Below are 20,946 nucleotides of genomic sequence, written 5' to 3' on the forward strand. Positions count from 1 at the left end.
TTAATTGTATTTTCCCTGTGTATCCATCTGGCCTGCTCTCCCACATGGGATAAGATCTGATTCTGGAAGGTATTTGGCAGTGGAACTGTTACAACAGCACAGGCTGGCAGAGAGAAGGGTTACGCTGCATGACAGAGGAGCCAGCTTTCAGACTGTCCATCCTGGAGTTGCTGGTCTGCCAGACAGTCGTGGTGATGGGATGCTGATTACAAGAGATGCACAGCACAGCCATTGGATTGCTTTGATGGTGCAACACTGTGTGAGAGCTGTGTTTTCTGCTGGGTATAAGGGAGCTGAGCAACACCTTTTCCCTCACACCTGTATAAGGGAATTGTATGGATGAAGGTGTCGTTGGTCATAGGAGAAACACAGTCAGTTCAGCAGAGGAAGTAAAAAGCTTTGCATGCTGTCAGTACCACACACATAATAATAGCCAGCTGGTTTTGCTTGCAGAGTCCTTTGGAGAGGAAATGGGATTGGCATGGTTTGGTTCAGTTGGTGTTCCTTGTGTGCATGTAGTAAATGGTGTGGAAACTTGAGGGGGTAGGAGAATGTTTAGATACTGGAAGTTTTATGAGTGGCTTATGGCTGGCAGAGTGAAAAACTAGTTCTTTTCCCCGTCATGTCCTCTTGTATTCTGCTTGTGCAGGAAGTAAAAGGGAGCACAGACATTGTCTCTCCTCAGGAGGATGTTCTGTTGCCTCCTGTGAGGTCAGAATGCAGTGAGGAGGGTAGAGAACCACTAACAGGAGCAGACTGGAAAACCCAAATGGAAGTGCATCTCACTGTAGAGTGGTCAAATCCAGTCATTTGAGAGTGCAAATTCAGTTGCATCTTCCCTGGCAGGTTTTATCTGCTTGTACCCAACAAACTGGGCTTTGGTAGGTCTCTAAATCTCTCTCTCTAGTAGTTTTGGTGTAATATGTAAAACATTCCAAGAAAGGGACTCTTTTGACTGTGACATTTTTCCTTTTTTTTTTTTATACATTCAAGAGATTGTGTATTGTAATTTGGTTTGAAAGCAATTCCATTAGCAAATTTGAAGGGCAATAAACCTGTTTTTTTCTTTAACCAAAGATACTTTTTTTCTTTTTTTTTTTTTTAAGAGAGAAAGAGACTCCCGTCTACTCCAAAAATTAAATGAAGCCACGAGTTATGAGCACCAGGCAGTGAGGATACACCATGGAACTCAATCTTTCCATTCACTTATTTATTTTTTTTTTCTCTCTCTCTCTCGAGTTTCTGACATCTTTTCAAGTAGCTAGCTTGATGAGCAGAGAAATTCACACTAAATATTGCTGCTATCCTAAAATGTAGGGGATGTCAAAAATGTTTTTCTTCTCTTGTTATTGTTCATATTGATTTAACTGTTTTAGTGGTGACATTGCAGTGTGCAAATGGTGAGCTGTGTAGTGGGGATAAGCTTCTGGATGCTCTGCATGCTTCTGTAGTGTCTCCTTTGGATTTAGGACACTGGTTTTGTTCTGTGGGTTCATAAAATCATAGAATATGCTGAGTTAGAAGGGACCTATCAAGATCAAGTCCAACTCCTGGCCCTGCACAGGACACCCCAAGAATGACACCATGTGCCTGAGAGCATTGTCCGAATGCTTCTTGAACTCTGTCAGGCTTGGTGTTGTGACAGCCTCCCTGGGAAGCCTGTTCCAGTGCCCAACCACCCTCAGGGGGAAAAACCTTTTCCTGATACCCCAAACAGTGATGCCGTGGTCAGGCCAGACACAGCTGGGCAAGGGTGTTGGACTTAGACTTGTGTTCTTCCATGGCTTTGTAATCATTAGAGATCTTCAGTGCTACTTGTGGGCCAAATCCTGGATACCTGTATGCAAGGTCTGCCGTGGGTAGGCAATACAGACAGGAAAGGTGTGGGAAGGGAATGTGTTCCCTCCTCCTGTTAACATAGCAATGTCCCTGACATTGGTCCCATTTGATGTGTGAGCTTCAAAGCAGTTGATCTGAGGTCCTGGGCACTTATCTATGTCACCCTCCTGGTGCTCCTATGAGAAGGACCTGTGTCCAAGGTACCTGGAATCCCCAGCTTACTTCTCAAGGCCCACTTCTGTGCCTACAAATCATTTTTCTCCCTCCAGACATAGGGAGGAGATGGTTCTCTGCTGCTGAGGTTCCTCCACTGCCGTACTCCAATAAAGCTGCCTCTGATGACGGTGACAATTTCACCCTGGGTTGAAGATGCTAAGTGAGGTGCTCAAAGAAATGGTGCCAGTCCTGTTGTTAGTGGCTGTGCATAGACTCCTTGCAGGACTACTGCACTGGATAAGAGGAGCTGGGCTTTCCAGGCTGGTCTCCATCCCTCTTCCATCCTCACCACTAGCTGCGTGCATATTGCTGTGATGCCACCATGCCCACCAGGCGCCCCAGGCACACAGCAAGACCCACAGCAGGGGTGGCCCCTAGAAGGAAGGCCTGGCAGCGTGCAGAGGAGCTCTGCTCACAAAGACTCTGCGCTCGAGGGCTCCTTGTCCCCTGTGACAAATGTGATCGCTGTGAGGGACCCCAGAGGCAGTGGTTACCTGTGAGGAGCTGCTGATGCAGGTGGAGGTGTGAGAACCAGTTTGGAGGCAAACTGAGCTGAGTTCTGCACGTGTCAAATGCTTTCAGTGGGAAGATGTGGTTTTAGAGCATTTGTGTGTGTTGAGAGTGAAATTTGAACGATAGATTGGCTTGGTTCTTCAGAAGTCTTAGGAAGCATACTAGGAGGTTTTGCATTCGGCATTTGTGGTTTGAAACTCCTGTTTCTCATTTACGGGTTAGCTTTGTCCTTCCAGTTTTAGCAGTGCTGCTATAACAGACTATTCATGTGTGTTTGAAGATAAAGGTTTTGTTTTTAATCTTTTGCTTATCATAGTTAATCTAAGAAAGGCAATACTAAAGGTATATTTTTTTCCAAAAATGATATTTTTTACTGCACTGATAAATATTGTGACATCTCTGTTCTTAACTCTTTCGCTGTGAGGGGAACTGTGTGCAGATTCACACATACCTTGTAAATATTTGTGTGTACTTCTGACAGCCAGGGATCTATTTTCCTTCCTTCCTTTCCTTCCTTCCTTTCCTTCCTTTCCTTTCCTTTCCTTTCCTTCCTTCCTTCCTTTCTTTCCCTTCCTTCCTTCCTTCCTTCCTTCCTTCCTTCCTTCCTTCCTTCCTTCCTTCCTTCCTTCCTTCCTTCCTTCCTTCCTTCCTTCCTTCCTTCCTTCCTTCCTTCCTTCCTTCCTTCCTTCCTTCCTTCCTTCCTTCCTTCCTTCCTTCCTTCCTTCCTTCCTTCCTTCCTTCCTTCCTTCCTTCCTTCCTTCCTTCCTTCCTTCCTTCCTTCCTTCCTTCCTTCCTTCCTTCCTTCCTTCCTTCCTTCCTTCCTTCCTTCCTTCCTTCCTTCCTTCCTTCCTTCCTTCCTTCCTTCCTTCCTTCCTTCCTTCCTTCCTTCCTTCCTTCCTTCCTTCCTTCCTTCCTTCCTTCCTTCCTTCCTTCCTTCCTTCCTTCCTTCCTTCCTTCCTTCCTTCCTTCCTTCCTTCCTTCCTTCCTTCCCTCCCTCCCTCCCTCCCTCCCTCCCTCCCTCCTTCCCTCCTTCCTTCCCTCCTTCCTTCCCTCCTTCCCTCCCTCCCTCATTTCCTTCCTCATTTCCTTCCTCATTTCCTTCTTCCTCTTCTTTCTTTCTTTCAAACAAGGTTTCCTCTTTGAAACAGAAAGCAATGGGGCAACAATGCTCAGCAAAAGCAAAGCTTATCCCACTTTCAGAACATAGCCAAGGAGTTTTTGCAGTGCTGGCATAGAGTTAAGTATTTAAGCCAATGTCTTTTGATTTTTCAGCAAACTGTTTGGAAAGGAATAAGACGGATAGAAAAGCTTTAGTCTGGAATTCTGATCAGAAAAGTTACCCGTCTATTTTATGGCATTTTTTCTTACGTTTTCCTTTTCTTTAAAAAAAAAATATATTAAAAATTTAAAAAGGCATTTTGCAGGCTTGCTTGCCTGAGCTCTAGGCTGGTTGGCGGCTGTTCTGGGAGTGCCTTGTGCTCCGGGACCGCTGGCTCCTTTGGAAGCAAACCCACTGATCAGGATTCTGGATTCTGATTGCTCCAATGGGTATCCCCTGGTACTGTGGGATACTTTTGCTTTTTTAAAAGAAGGATTTAAATACACTTACATTACGCAAACTGTGACCTAATGGCAATAATTACCTCAAATGTGGGCATTCATCCTGGTTTTAGCCTTTCTGAAATCAATGTAGCCAGCTTGAACTTTGATTCAAAGACTCTGAACTCCATAGGGGCGGAATAGCGATAAATGCCCACCCTGGTCATTGTTGCTTGAGTGAATTCTGAAGACAGTGAATCTTTAAAAAGAAAAAAAATTAAACCAAGGAATAGATTACTCTTTTATGTATTTTAATCAATTGTGATGTTAAAATGCACATGTAAGTATATATGTTTATAGCTACTGTAAAATGCTTTGGCCTTCTAGAAGATATTTAATGAGTCACATTTTAAACCAATATGAACTGAATAATAGACTGTGGCTACTTAAACAGTTTTCTGGCTACATTTTATAGTTATTACAGTGTTTTATAGTTTACATTTAAACTGGTACTTTTTAAGGGAAATCTTGTGTTTTTAAGTGACACCTTCAAAAACTCAGTACAGCTGCCTCTTTTTTAATTTTGCCCGTTAAAAATGGAAAAGTACAAGTGTGTTTTTAATATGTATATTCTGTTTTGAGATATAACATAGTGTTGGAAAGTCAGTCCAGAGATGAAGTAATCCAATGTATTCCAAAAATCTGATTGAAAAAAAACACTCCACCCACTTTGAAGATTTAGTTCAACAGATAAGCTATTTGTTTGCTTGTTTGAATAACATGCTTTATCAGGCCTCCCTGGGTTGGAGCAGGGAGCACTGTACAAAATTCACTGTTCTGTGTTAAGATCCTCATCTGGATGAAGATACCCACATCAGGAGAATGAAGGATATTCGTAAGAAGGATTGTATTGTACTGTTGATAAATCATTAGCCAAACAAATAATTCCTGAGTTAGTGAATGCTTTGATTTCTTTGGGGGATGGGGGGGTGGGGGTTGTTTCTAAGTGTGTGTGTGTGTGTGTGTGTGTGTGTGTGTGTGTGTGTGTGTGTTTGTGTGAGCCACTCAGAGGCAACGCTGTAATTTGGCTTTCATCGGTTGACCCCTTTCTTACAAATGATGCTCACCACCACAGAAATGTGTTAAACCAGTAAACAAAATACAAAGTTCACTGACCATCTCCTTGTCAACTCTGTTTTCTCAGCACATGCCAGTCCCCATTAATGCTGTTCCCCACTGCTGCTACCCTGTACTTTGCATTTTGATATATCATATTCCCCACTCCCCGGTCTCACTTAGCTGTCAAGTTTCTTCTGTTGTGTTCTCTCATTTGGGTAATCAGTGAACATGTTATAAATGTCTGCTGGGCAAAATGGTACTTCGAGGTCCCGAAAGTACAGGAATTGGCATGTAAAAATATGTATATGTACATTTGGGCTTCGGCTGTGGAGCTGGGGTGCCCACGGGAGGACTCCTTTCGTGTTTCCACTGTGCCTGAGGGCGTTGTATTTGTCCTCTCTGCAGAGGTGGTGGAAAGGAGCAATGGGCGATGCTTTGCAGCTGGGCACCGGTGCTGCTCCCAGTACAATCAGAGCCGTGGGGCCGGGGAGTGCAGCCCGCCTCCTCCTCCTCCTCCCTCGGCACCATTCCGGTGTTTGCCGTTCCTGCCTCGCCGGCCGCATTGCCAAAGCCATCAGGTGTCATACGGCGAGCCAGGAGTGCCAGCAGCACTGGGGCCAGCTGGAAAACATCCACCGGCCCTCACTGTGCACCACCACTCAGTCAACAGGCTTCACTGCCGCCGGCTCCTGCCGGCTCCCCTGTTCTCCTGGGCAGAGTCACACTCACCAATACCAGCACACTCAAGGAGACACAGAGTCTTGTTGAATACTTTGGCTTACAGCTTGTTAGGCAAGAAGGGGTTTCCAACACTGGCAACACACATCCCGTAAGATCTGTATGGTTACATACAACACCTCTGCCCTCAGCAAGGAAAGAAAGCGCTTCTGCAACGCTTCCACCTCACATGGTTACATACAACACTTCTGGCTTTTCTTTTTCCCTGTTATCCCTTGTGTGTTTGATTTTTTAATTTTCTCTATATATTTTTTACTCTATATTCTTGAAACATAGCTTCCACAGATATTCCAGGGCACAGCCATTTCAGGTGTAAAAGAGGATCTCCACATCCCATGTTTCACCAACAAAGCAATCAAAGCGTTTTGGGTACCAGATTCTACTTGGGCAGAACTAGAATGTAGCCTGTATATTTCATACCAAATCCAATTTATGAAAGGAGAGGAAGTGTCATTAATAGCTTTAATAAAGGAGTGTGTGTGAGAGAGAGAAAAAGAGAGGGAGTGAGAAAGAGAGAAGAACGAGGGGCATCTTGGAAGGTGAAAAGTCTAGTTTTCAGGTAGTTAAAAATGAACCAATGGGTGAAACATTTTTTTAAATGAGCTGTAAAATCCTTTTAAAAACAGAAGGGGTGAAATGGAGAGAACATTTTATGCCTTTCAACTGCCCATGAGCCCAGCATACTCTGGATGGAAAGTGGAAGTTAATATACACTGCACCAAAATTATGAAGGGAAGGTGGGGGCAGAGCTGTGAAACACTACTGCAGTCATAAAGGAAAAGATGCCCCTGCCCCAGCTCTGGATCTCAAGCAGTTCTTTCTCTACAGTATCATCTCAGCCCAGTAACCCCACAAAAGCCCTGAGCCGTTGTGTTCCTTCACTGTACGGTTTCTGTAATAAGAGTGTTAATCCATGTTAATCTTTGTGAAAATTCTTGTGTGCAACAGTATTTTATTGTGTACTGCTTTTTACCTATGTGAATTGTCCCTTTCTGTTTTCTTTTTTTTCTTTCCTTCCTCTTTTTTCTTTTTTTTTCTTTTAGTAATATGTCTTTCTTCTTTTAAAAGAAAAAACAAAAACAAACTGATGTGTTGTAGACCTATATGTAACCTATTCCTTAGTCTCATATTATAGGTATGTTATAAGAATGGATATTTTACTTGGCTTTAGAATGTTTTACAAGAAAACTAATTCTTAACCAATCAAGTTCTTGCTACTAAAAAAAAAAAAAATGCTTGTGTTTTTCATCATGACGTTGTGTGCTTCTAATTAATAATCATTTTCGTTGTAGAAAAATGGAGTGAATTTATATTAGTCTTGGAAACTAATAATAGCATTGTAAATTTATGAGATGATTTTAACAGAAAATACATTATAGAAGAATATAGTTATTTTAATTGTAATATTACTAACTGTAGGGTGAGAAAGGAGGTCCCGTTGTGGTGAACTATGTTATAGCTTGTTATTCACGGTTTCTTTTTGATCATTTTTTCGGTCTCTGAGGTGAAACGAGTTATTAATCAGAATTTGTCAACTCACATATGCATATTGTATATGTGTAGAAATGTAATCACACTTTGTCTTGGAATTACATTAAACTGTTTTAAGTCACTGCAAAGTTTGTGTGTGTCTGTCTTCTTGCTAGCTAAAGTTTGGTCTGAACATTTGGTTAGTTTTCAGATACTATTATTTATTCTCCTCAGTCTGTTGAAAAAAAAGAGCACTAATAGTATCATTAATAATAAATAGTCTTCTTTTTGAGGTAACATGTTTAGATTTGTGAGATGTATTTTTTTCTCCCAGGGCAGAAGAGCATCTGCATTCAGATGCTTCACTGAAGCACAGGAGGCTGCTTAGAGCTGCTGTGTTCAGCTCAGTCGAGAGCTGCCTGCTATATCCCACTGTGCCAAATGGAGTGTGGTCATCAGCTGCAAGTACAGGTCTTGATTTTCTTTTAGCCTGAGCCCTCAGTTCATTTGTTCCCTTTCCTCTCTTTGCCAAGTCCCACCTGACCTTTGGAAGGCTCATATAGACACTAAAATGCTGAAACCACCATGTGTTGGCAATTGCCATACCTGCCTTTTTGGGCTGTGCCTGATTGTTACCAGGAGGTCTGTACAAGAGCAAGCTGGAGGCATCTGCAAAGGGTCTCCTATTATACCATAGTGTCACCTTGGAGGAGGCCAATGGCTCCTCAACAGCTGCTCTTAACAGAGGGAGAATAAGACCAGCTTGGGTTTGTTGCTGACCTTTCCTGATGTGGTGACTCCTACACAAGCCCACTGGGTTTCCAGCCCATGGGGTTCATCTTGTTAGGTCAGCTCCTCCCTTCTTAGGGATAGCCAGAGGGGTGCTCCAGGAGTTGCCCATGGTCCAGGGCCACACTCTGTTCAGTGTCTGGCAAGTGGCTTCTGCAAAAACTTCTAGTAACTGCTGGATGGCCCTGCAGGACACTGCCAGACGAGGGGATTGCCTCAGGATGCAAACCTGGAGTTAGCATGGGAGGCTCATTTTATCAGTGAGTACTGGCACCTTAGTTTTACAGCCTCCTGCCTCATGTTTCCTTGAAATAAGCAGGGAGCACTGCAGAAACTGTTGTGAATTTCTAGGTGGATATGAAACTTTTGGTAGCAGGAGGTCATGGACCCTTTTCTCCCCACTCCCTTAAACTGGTTGAGACCCAACTGAGCAATAACAGTTAAAACTCTGTCTGTCCAGCAAAGCAATTAAGTCAGTGTTTAATTTAAAATCATGTGTCCTATTAAACAGCTAACAGGTAATTGCAGTGTGAAGTACTCTACGGGAAATGAGGAGTTTACTTGGTCATTGTATGAGAGACATTAGTGAATGATCTAATGTCAGCAACAGATGTAAATCCAGAAGAGATAGCTTAACTAGTGTAGTTGCTCCATGTGTGTGTCGTCTTATGGTGTCTTCTTTATTTGTTTCTTCTTTTTGTAAAACTTATCAATAAAACTGTAAAAAAAATTTGTCACTCTGGTGTCTGAGACCAAAACACATTAAAAATGCATTGTAGTTGGAGAATGTACTTTCTGACCCTTTTTTTTTCCCAGGAAGGGAGAGCAGCAGCAGGGTTTCTCTTAACAGAGCCTGCAATGCCATGTGAGAGGAAACAGTGAGGGGTTCAGCCACCATATAAGAGGCTGGGTAGGATCTTCTCAAACCACTGGAGCTGCAGTAAATGTCAGCACCTGGAGACCACAATTCTGAGCAGATGGTAAAAGTTACCACCAACAAACTTGAGCAAATCGAGCTCTTTCTGGGCCACAAGGAATCTCTGCTGATGCTTTCAGTGTTCACCTCAGCTTAACTGGTTTATTCTAGGTGGGTATAGCTCTTAAAATTGGGAAGGTGGGGGTGCCTTACGGATGTGGTGTATGCACAGTGGTGCTGCTGTTCCTGGCATGTGCTGCTTCTGCTTTCCAGTGCAGTGGCTATGTTTTAATTCATTGGAGTCTGAAATTTGGCACCTAAATTAGTTTTTATACATATAAGAAGAGCTTGTCATAGGTACAGTGCAGCTCTGCCCTCCTGGTTACCATTCATGTCAAATTAAGCTGTTAATGGGAGTCTGGGAGAAGGAGAATGATCCTGCTCTGTGAAACACAGGCTGCTGTGTTTTGGTCACCTGTGCACATGTGTTGGATCTCCACAGCAAACCCATGCTAGAGCAGTAGATCTGCAGTTTGTAAATTCCCATGTCTTCTCTTACTCTGCTGGTCAGGTCAGGCCAAACACGCCTGCATCAGCATTTCCTGCAATGCACTCTTTTCTTTATTTTTTCTCCTGCAAGGTGCAAATAATGGGCAATAAAGGCTGTTATTTAAAGGCCTCTGCACTGCAATATATATCAAAGGCTCTGCTGTTTGGGACTTTTGCTCACAAGAAGGCAGCCACAAGAGGAGCTCGATGCACAGATCCACACTTAAACCAGCAAAGCAGCAGTTTCAGGGACAGGAGCAGACTTCTCCTGGCAGCACTGCCAGCCCTGGGAACCCAGCATGAGCAGCACTCTCATGGTGCTCTCATTCCCATGGGGACTCGTCACCCCTGTGTTAATGGTGCAAGGAGGTCCAGTAAAAAGGCACACCAGATAGCTTAAGTACACTTACCTCCAGTCTGCATTTGTCCACAGGCTTTTCTCGGCACGTCCAGACACCTGCATATGGGGTGCAGGAGGCTGCAAGTCCAGGAGGCATCTGGGACGCTTCCCCTTTGTAGTTAGACAGCATATTGCCTCGGGTGTGTAAACTCTTTAAATACAAAGGAGTCATTTTAGTCCCCTTTCTTTTTTTCAAGCTCATAAAAAAATAAATTAGAACTTGTAGAAACATCACAGAGGAAAAGGAGAATTACAGTTTAAAAGAAGGACTTACTGTAATTCACAATACTGTGACTGGATCCTGGGATGAAAATTCTCATCCCCTCTTGACAGCCTGAAAAACCACAGAGAAGAATTCATGGTCCCACAAAGAGGGAAGCTGCTCCTGAATAGGACTTCCAATGACCAGGGTTTGGGGCACAGCTGCTGCGCTGCTTGAGAAAAGCTTGCTTTGTCTCTCTTGAGGTTGTTTTCTTCCATACCCAAATATCCTTGATCTGCCTCTCTCCTTCAGACATCAACCGGCCTCCTCAGAAGTTTACAGAACAGGAGTGACAGGAACAACAAAGGCAGGTCTGGAAGGAGACTGCAGGAGGATCGATGAAGGTTCAACCACACTTCACCTGCATATGCCAGATTATTTGCCTGTCCTGTACCCTGTTTGTGACATGGAGATGCAGACGCCAGAGCTCTGCTCTCCTCTATTGGGTCTGCTGGTCACATTTCCCTGCTTTATCCCTGCTTTCTCTGGGTTAGGGATACCCCATCCTTTTTTAATTTATACCCCTGTCCTGCACTGATCCCATTTCCTCACCTCTCCCCGAGCTTGCTTTCCTTTCCCTCAGTGTGGTGCTGACCCGAGGGCCACGGGGAGAAGGATGCGGCATGTCAGAGGCAGCTGTGGGTAGTGGAGGGTGACCAGAAAAGCAAACCCCATAGGGCTGGGTTAGGGGTTTGTTAAGACTTTAAAATAATACCAGGAATGACGGTGTTTGCAGGTAGGTAAGAGCAGGAGACTGCCTCCCCTGACAAGATGAGTGAGGAGGTCTGGAATTACTGGGAATGATGGATAAAGGGGATGAAATGCTTTGAGAGTAGATACGAGGGGAGATAAAAGACAGCCGGGGGGGAAGCAGGCTGTAGGTTGAAGAAGAGTAGAAAATCGATGGGAAAGTGAAAAATTTTAGACGTTCCGAGTTCTGGGAGGGGGACTGCAGGGGAAGGTTGTATGCTGAAACCTGTGGAAAAATCTGGTCCTCTGGCCATCAGATTTTTCCATGCAGCCTATGGAGCAGCGGTCTTCAAAGTAGGTTGGACACACAGCAGTTCATGGGAGTGCTGGAATAAAGTGTTTTCCTCCCAGCTCTTTTCAGCGGAGCCTCCGGGCACGGCACCTCAGAGCAGCCGCTGGGCCCTGACGAGGCGGAGGGACCCGCCGGCCGCCAGAGGGCGCCCGCGGCCCGGCTCGGCCCGGCTCGGCCCGGCTCGGCTCGGCCCGGCTCGGCCCGGCCCGGCCCGGCTCGGCCCGGCCCGGCCCGGCCCGGCTCGGCTGAGTGAGTGCACGGCACACGCCGTCAGTACCAACAAGTGAAGGGGTTTTAAAACCCTGACTTATTCCTTAGCCGTAACTAAGGAGCACTGGAAAGTTAGTCTCGGCCAGCGTGCTGTGCTGGGCGCTGTACATCCGTATGATACAAAGTAGTTTGGTGCTGGATGACATTTTTAAGACATGAGCATGGTGGAAGTAGTTAACAACATAGGAGTGAAAGAATTGTGACACCTTCATAAGTAAAGAAGAAAACCTGAAGTGATGGAAGGTCACTCACCACCTCCCACCAGCAAGGCAAATCTCAGCCAGTTCCTGGGCAAGTACCTTGGGATCTCCCCTCCTCCACACTTTTTATTGCTGAATGTGATGTTCTGTGGTATGGAATATCCTTTTGGTCAGGTGGGGTCAGCTGTCCCATCCCAGCCTCTTGCCTACCCCCAGCCTTCTTGCTGAGGGTGCAGAGGGAGAAACAGGGAAGGCCTTGACCTGATGCAAGCAATGCCCAGCAGCAGCCAAAACACTTCCATGTTAGCACTGTTTTGGACACAGATTCAAAACATGGGACTATATGGGCTGCTGAAGAAAATCAACTCCATCCCAGCCAATCCCTGTAGAGCTGGAAAACATTGTGAAAGACATTATAATCCAGGGGCCTTGAAACAGAGCTAGCAAAAGAATTCAGAGAACATAAAATCACAAAAAAAATGAATTCAAATATTTCAGACAAAAAATAGTTGATACTAGAGGGAAAGCAAAAATGAACAGAATATTCATTCAGCACTCAAGTAAGGATATCACTGGTGCTTTTCTCTAGAAGGAGTCAAACACATACCTTTGATCACAGGGCTTGCTTTTGATCATAGGCAACAGCTCTGTGCCTGCACAGAGGATATATAATACCTTAGCTGGATATCAAATATTAACAGCTCTGGCACATCTAGTGCTGGAAGCACTGATTGTGAGATTCACAGCAAAATGATGGAACTACCTGAGTGCAATGTCTGGATGGGGAAAGGTCACAGGGTCCCATTCATCCATTTCAGTTGCCCTTCCTCTGAATCCAAATGGGAGTCCCAGGCTTCTTAAATCCATTTCTCATAAGATGCTTTGGCTGCAGTAAGAAAGATGAAGAATATAACTTCTGATGAAAGTGAGGAGCTCTTTGGATTGTTGGGGTTTTCTTCACACCTTTTTCCCATTCCCCAGTGTATTTCACTTCAGCTGCAAAGGCAGCATCCTGATTTCCCATGAGGAAAAAAACAACAACAAAAAAAACCTGAGCGGAGAGGCGTGTCTGTTTTGGATTTTTCTCATTACCATTTTCAAAATTTTCAAAGGAGACCATGCTTTCACCAATAAATGCTCTAAGATTGTGAGCAATGTGAAAACACTTGAGAAGCCAATGATCTGCTTTGCAGAAAAGGTGTAAAGTGATCTCTGAGAAGCAAACTGCTTGCAGTTTCCACCTTATGTTGAATGAAAATTTGGGGAAAGTTTTTCAGAACCATATGTGACCTTACTTTACAACAAGTGAAGGTTACAGAGAAAGGATCTGAGGTGTTAAAGAGATTGTTAATAATGCACGTGCCTCCTTGCCCTGTAACTATACACAGGCAGTGTCACAGGTCAATGTGTCCAAATGCACACACTTACTATAAAGCTCAGCTTTCTGTGGCTTTCTTCTCTCACTTTTCTTCTTCCTTCTTTTATTTATTTTCTCCCATCATCGTGATTTTTCTCTTTGTGATAAGCAGAGCTATCAATGGTCTAAGCTGGTCTGTGCCAAGGTCTCTGTAAGTGAGCCATCTCGCTTCCTTGCCCAGGGCACTGTATTTATTCTCTGAACTGTGAAGCAGTTGCTTTTTAGTTTATTATGGCCTTTGTCTCCATTTATTAATAGGTTTTCTCAGCAAATGGCACTTGAAGTGCTTTGCTGAATACACTAACCTCATCTGAAACCAACTGCATCTACCCTTTGTACAGCGCAATGTGTGTTTCTCCTGTACTTTTTGTGGCCTGAAATACACTCTTTATACAGGCTTATATGACAGGTTACCTGGGCAGGACAGCTGTATGATCTTGAGTCTGTTTCCTCTTGAATAAGCACTGATTTCTTTCAGGACTTGTGAGGAAAATCTATTTTAATCCTCTGGTGAATCCTACAATCAGAGAATCTAGCTTGGTGGAAAGGAGCCCCACTGGTGGCTGTGAAGCTGCATGCTGCCTGAAAGGAGCCTGGTGAGTGCAAAGAAACCCTGTAACTTCTCTGGAAATGCAAATGCTGCTGCTGCTGTTCTGCAGGGGAGACCCGCGACACTGCTGAGCATCCCAAAAAGGAAGAGGAGGAGTGCAGGCATCTTTTACACCTCCAGGGAAATGCAAGGATAAACTCTGATCTGAGGCTGATTGATGCTAATGAAAGGACTCCAGCAGACTTTGGAATAGACCTGCAGGTAAGGAGGAATGGTATCATTTGAACCTTGTTTCTGATAACAACCAAAAGGATGATACCATGCTATCATCAATCATGGCAGTACTGTTAAACCTTTTGGATGAAGATCAGAAGTGTAAGCAGGGCAGGAGAACTCCTCAGCTCTGCCTTTCTCACTCATCCATCTTTTCTGGGGCAGTCTGGTCCCTCTTGTGACCAGGACTGTCTGTGGATCAGACCAACACACTGTGGAGGTGCTGAGGTGGTACTGTAGCCTTGCAGCTCTCCGCAGCTCTCTCTCTTGCCCTCTAACCCTGTCAGAACCCGGGGTTTGATACATGCGATAGCTCTACCCTGTTCTGCAAGGGAGAGGAAGAAGGCTCCATCCCTTCCCGTAAGTCTCTCCAGGAGTGAAAGAGAACCTACTGCTACTCCCTGAAGGAGAGCAGGGCAGGGACAGTCAGAGGAAGGTGGGGTCAGGGCACATTAAAGAGAGGCAACGGAGGAAAAAGACTGGTAATAATTTTGCCCCAGAGAATGAGTCCTGTAATTGGAGGCTGGCTAAACTTAGTTCCTGGGAAAGTAAAGGAAAGCTTGTATGGATTAGTCAAGAAAGAACTAAGTGAAAGAACACAATTAATGCCAATGACAGAGTTTACGGACCTATAAGCAAACTTGTCAAACAAACCTGATTTTTGTGCTTTGATGAGACTATGCATTTGGTTGACAAAGGAAACTGCATAGTGATAATGTGTATGAAACTGTGTTGGGCACATGAGTCAGCAATACACTCACTGCATTTTCAGTCTAAAAATGACATCAATACAGCTTGTGTGAACAGCACCAAGAGGAGGCTGAATGACAGACCTCAGAAGAGCCAGTGAGAAGTCCAGGAGAGGCTCATGCAGATTATGGCAATACTGGAATCTGTTTAATCCATTAATGTAACAATTTATTATCTAATTGAACATGAACTCACTTGCTAGCAGCAGGGGTTGCCAATGAATAGCAGGACAGAAGACAGTGATGCAGACAATGATGTAGAGTGATCAAGCATGACAGCAAGGGGCTACTTAGGCTTGGAAAGCTGGTAGATGTGAGTGGGAGTAGACAGGAAAGTTTTAGCATAGTGGGTGGTGTTGATGAGTCTGAAACATCCAAGATCTGAGAGGAGATTTAGTGAAATGAGCAGGTTTTGATCCAGAGTGCACAAAGGGTCTGTCTTGGATCCAGAGGCAAGCTCCAGAATGCAAGACCTCCATGATCACAACCCTGTCTGATTCCCTCTCAAGCTTCCTAAGTAGCAGAGAGCCTTTTCCTCCCCAGTACATCTGCAGACAGGGATGCGGAGGGGACATTGCTGCCTGCATCCCATTGCCAAGATTTCCTACAGTGCAAACAGCAGTTGCATAGTTGCAAGCCCATGTGGACAGAAAAGGAGGGCATCTTCAGGTTCTGCCTCCTGGTGCCATTTGCTTGATTAATGTGCTCAGGTCTGCCAGAGGGGAAGATTGTGCTGTGTCTGTGAGGAGTAGGATCATTCTCTTTTTGCAAACTGATACCCTTTTCCCTGTCATCAGCCTGGCAGGGCAGGCAGCAGCAGGAGGGCGGTTGCCAGGTAAATATGCAGCACAACCCAGTGGGAGAAATAGTAGAGTCAAGTGACAGTAAACCTTTCTCAGGTTTACCTGTTTGTTGGGGGGGGGGGGTTTCTTTATTTTGTTTTGTTTTGCTTGCTTGCTTTGTTTTGTTGTTATGGAGTTGCTTCTCTTGTATGAGAATAATGAGCTCTCACACTTGTGTACTGCTGCCTAGGGGAGGAAGCACAGGCTTGTGAAGCAGCTGGCATGCTAAGTCATGTCATGTCACTACCAGCCAGGGATGGCTCTTCCCGTCCACATAGTCCCCTCCAGGTAGTTGAATACAGCACTCAACATGTGAATAGAGAAGCCAGCAGTGCCTGCTTTGCACCGCACTGGCCCAACACACTTGGGACCAGCAGCTGATCCAGGGGCTAAATAATATATATATATATATCTTTTTTTTTTTTTTCAGAAAATATGTTTATTCAGCCAAAGGAAATCAGAAGATGGAACAAAGAGACAGCATTTGTATCTAAGTCTTACCAGAAAACACGATTGTTTCAACAGTTTCCACAGAGCACAAACACACCTGTTCAAGGCCAAGTGCCAAACCCAACTCTCTCTTAAAGACTGGCATTTTCTGACTCATCTCAACACTGCTGTTTATCCATTCCTTTTGTCTAGCTGTGCTTTTCAGCAGTTCAATGTCTTCTTTATTCTCCCTGGACTCAGGAGAAATTAACACTTGCCTGCCTGAAGGTATGTGGGAAAATATTCCTCAATATACTACTTGTAACAGCACTGTGATGTTTGAAACTGCATTGGTACATTTGTTGTTGTTTTCTTCCTATTTGCTTCCCTCTAACATTCTTCTGCACAGCCTGACAGGAAAATAGCCAAAAAAGAAAACTGAGATATTGTTGACATTCATAAAAATAACTTGTCTTCTCCATCATTTTTTTTCACACAGAGATCTTACTACTTCTGTTACAACCACCCCAAATCACTGGCAAGTGATTTCAGCAGAAAAATATTTCAGGGATTTTAGTATGGTGCATCTTTCTGGGCTACATTTAGGTGCAATGCTTTAAACAAATGGAGCCAAATGGCCAAAAAATCCAGACTTGCCAGGCTTGTAGTGAGCGACAGCCCAGCTCTGTCCTGAGGTGTAAGCTGGTGGAGGTCCTAGAAGAAGCACAATGGCTCTGATGCCAGATCTACTGGACATGTGCTCAGTGTTTCCATGATGGTGATTGGATGAGAACACCCTCTGTGTATACATGCATGGTTTGGCCATCCTCAGAATCTTCCTGTTACGGCTTATACACACACAGAACAAAAAAAAACCTTCAGCAAGCTCCAAGAATGAGTGTCTAGAAGAGAAAGGGCTGAAGCATCTCTCCCTCACTATAAGCAGCAATTGTTTTATTAATGTAGTCTACCTTGTTTCTCTCTCCCTAGAAGTATACTCTGAGGAATGTTTCAGTTTTTACATATCTGACTTTTCTTCGGTCATTTGATATTTCAAAGGTTTGCAAGGTAAGTCTGCTTGCCTTTAAGTGAGCTATTGTTAGGCTACTTATAAAAGCGTGACAATTACCCAAAGTGGTGAATTATCAAAATGTGCCAAATGGCAGCCCTCTTCCGCATCAGCTTTTTGTGAGAATGTGGCTTTTCTTTCCCTTCCTGCAATTGCTGTGTTCCATCCTCCCTCTTGTGCACATTGAGGAGTGGAATACTAATATAATTCCACTGAATTTGAGGGGAATACCTCAATTACAAATTACATTGGTGATGTAATTCTGTCCTTCACACAATCACCCTGATCAGAGTTGTATTTAAAGGCATAAAATCAGTGCAAGTGTCAGAAGCTATGAACTATCCAGGTGGAACTCATTAGACCTTAGGGGACCACACAGATCTCTAACTTGCCTGAAGGTACCCAAGTTTAACCTCCTGAGACTCCAAAATTTTCTCTCTGGCTGTGACTTCATCTAATTTATTCTTTAGTTGATGCAGAGATTTTGCCTTCTATCTTCCTCCTACACAGTTTCTCATCTTTTGCATCCTCCTTTTTTTTTCCTCATTATTGCTTTTGCTCTTCAGTTGCATGTTATAATAAAGTGTGATTTTTTTCCCCAAAGCATTTCTGCATGAGGTTGTACTGAAGCTAAGGCTGCGGTGAAAGGAAAGATACCACAAATGTATCAAATGGTAATTTAAATTGCACTGCTGGGTAATTTAAAAAATAATATGTCTTATGTTAGTCAAACAATAGAGCATTTGATAAGCTATCTGCAGCTGAGAGGATCATTTTCAAAGGGCTGTCCACCTGCAGCACAAAATTCAAGGGTAGAAGGTAAACTTCAGACTGAACTCCCAGCCAGGAATCCTTGACACCATTTCCTTTTCTTTCTTTGTGGAGGAGGTCAGGATGCAAGGGCTGGAGACTAGGACATTTGACAAGATTCTTTTTATTGTAGCAAGAAACAGAAAAATGGAAAGGAGGCATAAGGATGGCGAGGGATGGAAAAGATTGATAATTGTTTCCTTGGCAACTGAAACTGTGGAGCTTCATGCAGGAATCCCTGAGAAAAATCCTAGATGATCATAATGGTCTCTTCTGCCTTCAGACTCTGTTCCAGGCTAAGTTTACACATCACAGTGTGGTGCTGCATAAAGGGATCGAGTTAGTGCTAAAAGGAAACCAGAAGCTGTATGGTTGTAAGAAATCCTCGAGAAGAAGAGAAGCACTGTTGTCTCCCTTTCATAAAATGGGGAACATTTTATAATGCAAAAGATTAAAAGATTGAATAACTTGGCAGAGATTATTAAAAATGTCTTTTCAACACAGAGGACAGTGACATACAAGTCTCTGCTATCTCTCACATCACTGCAATGAGAACACAACCCCCCTCAACTGAGACTGCACTGTCCAAGGAATTAGCAGAAGGGCTAAGGGAGCAGAGAGCAGGTGAAGTGGTTGCTGTTTAATAAGTACTGTTTGCCCATCATGTAGTTCAGTGCTACACAGGGCAGCACAAAAGGATCCCAGTCCTGCAGTGTTGGGTTGAAGCAGCAGTGAATCTTCATTAGTGGATTTAAATGTAAGAACTGGGGCATATATATGAATATTAATGAAAGAAAGATTGACTAACTTCATGCTATTAAAAGATTTCTAGTCTCAGAGAGTAGGTGGAGCCTTTTGAAAAATGTGTAATGAAATACAATATGTGATACACAAGAAGCTCTAAGAATGTATTTTGATCCCTTCCAATTTTCTGTTTATATAGTGCTTTAGAAGTGGGAAATGGAAAGATGCCTTCATTTGAACATTTTTCTTTTTTCTCCTCTATATTGCACATGCAGGTGTTTGTTAAAGCAGAATTTCATGGCCATACATTCTGGGGAGCCACTTGGCAATGGGCAGCTAGTATTGATTTCTGCTCCAAAAATAGGGCATCAAATGCTTGTATATTTATAGATGTATGGATGCATGTATATATGCATTATAAATATATATATATATATATATGAATGAGTGTTGCAAAGGTGTAAAAGACAGAGGAATGTTAAATCAGAATAGTAATTAATTACCTTGCCTGTTCCAATGCAAACTTTTGTGCTAGCAGTGCACGTAACAAATGAATGCTAGAAAGCTTTTCTATAGTTCCATGCCTGTGAAAGGCATTCCTGAGAAGAGGCTGATGTATTACTACACATTCACTAGAAACCAGAGATTCAGGGCAGCAGAATTTCCAGACAGTCATGTGAGAATGAAGTGCTGCAGCATCAAGGCAGCCAGTCCACTTATTTCTGTCTGTTCAAAATGTTAAATAATTGCCAAGGCCTGCATTGCTATCAGTTACTTCTCAGAGAGGCTTAATGAGAGGAAACCAGCTTTGTGAGTGATTCCCTGTGCAAGTGAGTGAAGATGTTACACGTGTCTGTCTCATGCTCTGCAAGGAGCAAGTGATTGTGGCAGCTCTAACAAAGCAGACAGAGAAAATGAAAGGACCCTTTGAGAGCCAATATATATTTCTTTTACTGTTTGACATCTGTGATAGGGATGGAAGGCATATAGCAAAAAATGAAATTTGTTTTCCCCAAGACATTTTTCTGGGCTACCAGCAATTTCACAGATAAAATACTGTATAAGTAAAATACCAGAGTGGCCATGTTTGCAGATTCAGTGACAGGGGATTAATGTAGAGCATGCCAGCCAAAATAAGATGGGAGAGTCCTGCCTTACTATCTGAAGTATTCCTTAAAGATAACTGATAACAGGGTATCTATGTGTGTTTATCAGGATGTGTGATAATATAAGTAGTATATAAAAGGTGAAATGCAAAGATGAAACTGTGTTTGTTCTTTATTGCTCTCATGTTTAGAAACTTACTGTTTTTGGTTTTTTTCTTACCTCTTTTTCTGATTATTTTTCACCCTTTAATAACCAAAATATGATGTTTCCAATTCCTCTGCTTTAATGAAGGTCATTTGGAGACCTGAATAATGATATCAGATAAATGTGTAGCTTTTATAAGGAACAGAAATTTCACTGCCTGAAGAGGCAGCTGTTCCTTTAGGGGAAAAAAAAAAAAAAAAAAAAAAAAAAGATGGAAGATATTTAAGGCAGCAGAAGTGAAAAAGGAATTTAATTTTACTACTTTGACTTATGGATATCCAAAATAGGACATCAGGGTTGAGATTAATTTCATGTTAGATTATTGATGTACGTGAAAAGCCCAGGTCTGGAAACCTTCCTCTATAGACAAATGAGAGCCAGGCAAGGCCAGAGGCTGATGTCTGTCCTATCTCATAATGAAATGAGTATTATTTCTTCCAATGCACAACAAAGGAATGGAGTTTAGAGACTGAGTTTCAAAGAAATGTGTGTAGGTAACGCCAGTTGAAAATGATCTACTACATCTGTCCTGGTTGAATCAAGCAAGGCAGGTTCTCTCCAAAGTGGATGTAAGAATGGTTCCTTCCTACCCAAAATGCAGTAAAAGAGCACAAATGAGGAAGTGCAGGATAGGTATTTCAGAGGAACAGCCAGAGAAGGATGTACTAAAACAGAACCAAACTTTCCAAAGCTTCAAGAAAGTACTTTCTGCAGCATGATGTTATCCACGTTTTTCAAGATGCATGTTTTCTTTCCAGAAAGGCAGGTCAGTTGACTAGGTTAATTCATTAACTTGATTTGGGGAACATAGCACATTGTCCCTGGCTCTTATAAAATTCAGCTTCTTTGGTATTTTTCTTTAAGTCCTATTTCCTGAAGTCATGTGGTTT

At 43.3% G+C, this 20,946-nt stretch overlaps 2 long non-coding RNA genes across 4 annotated transcripts; one reads left to right on the plus strand and one right to left on the minus strand.

Annotated features, from left to right (window-relative positions):
* Positions 1-4,211: 4,211 nt before the first annotated feature.
* Positions 4,212-11,553, minus strand: LOC111944178 (uncharacterized). 3 transcript variants are annotated; one of them, XR_015285629.1, is made up of 4 exons: positions 11,327-11,553; positions 10,363-10,422; positions 10,099-10,239; positions 4,212-4,366 (listed from the first exon to the last, which is right to left on the minus strand). It is a non-coding gene; the product is annotated as an uncharacterized LOC111944178 (long non-coding RNA). The 3 variants fall into 3 exon arrangements; XR_015285627.1 differs by lacking the exon at positions 4,212-4,366 and adding an exon at positions 7,179-9,772; XR_015285628.1 differs by lacking the exon at positions 4,212-4,366 and adding an exon at positions 7,179-9,910.
* Positions 9,248-20,010, plus strand: LOC111936345 (uncharacterized). The gene is made up of 6 exons (XR_015285626.1): positions 9,248-9,310; positions 10,603-10,694; positions 13,939-14,090; positions 16,124-16,410; positions 16,622-17,190; positions 17,796-20,010. It is a non-coding gene; the product is annotated as an uncharacterized LOC111936345 (long non-coding RNA).
* The last annotated feature ends 936 nt before the right edge of the window (positions 20,011-20,946 follow it).

Source organism: Cyanistes caeruleus, chromosome 4 (genome assembly GCF_971803275.1).
Source record: "Cyanistes caeruleus chromosome 4, bCyaCae1.hap1.1, whole genome shotgun sequence".
NCBI lineage: Eukaryota > Metazoa > Chordata > Aves > Passeriformes > Paridae > Cyanistes > Cyanistes caeruleus.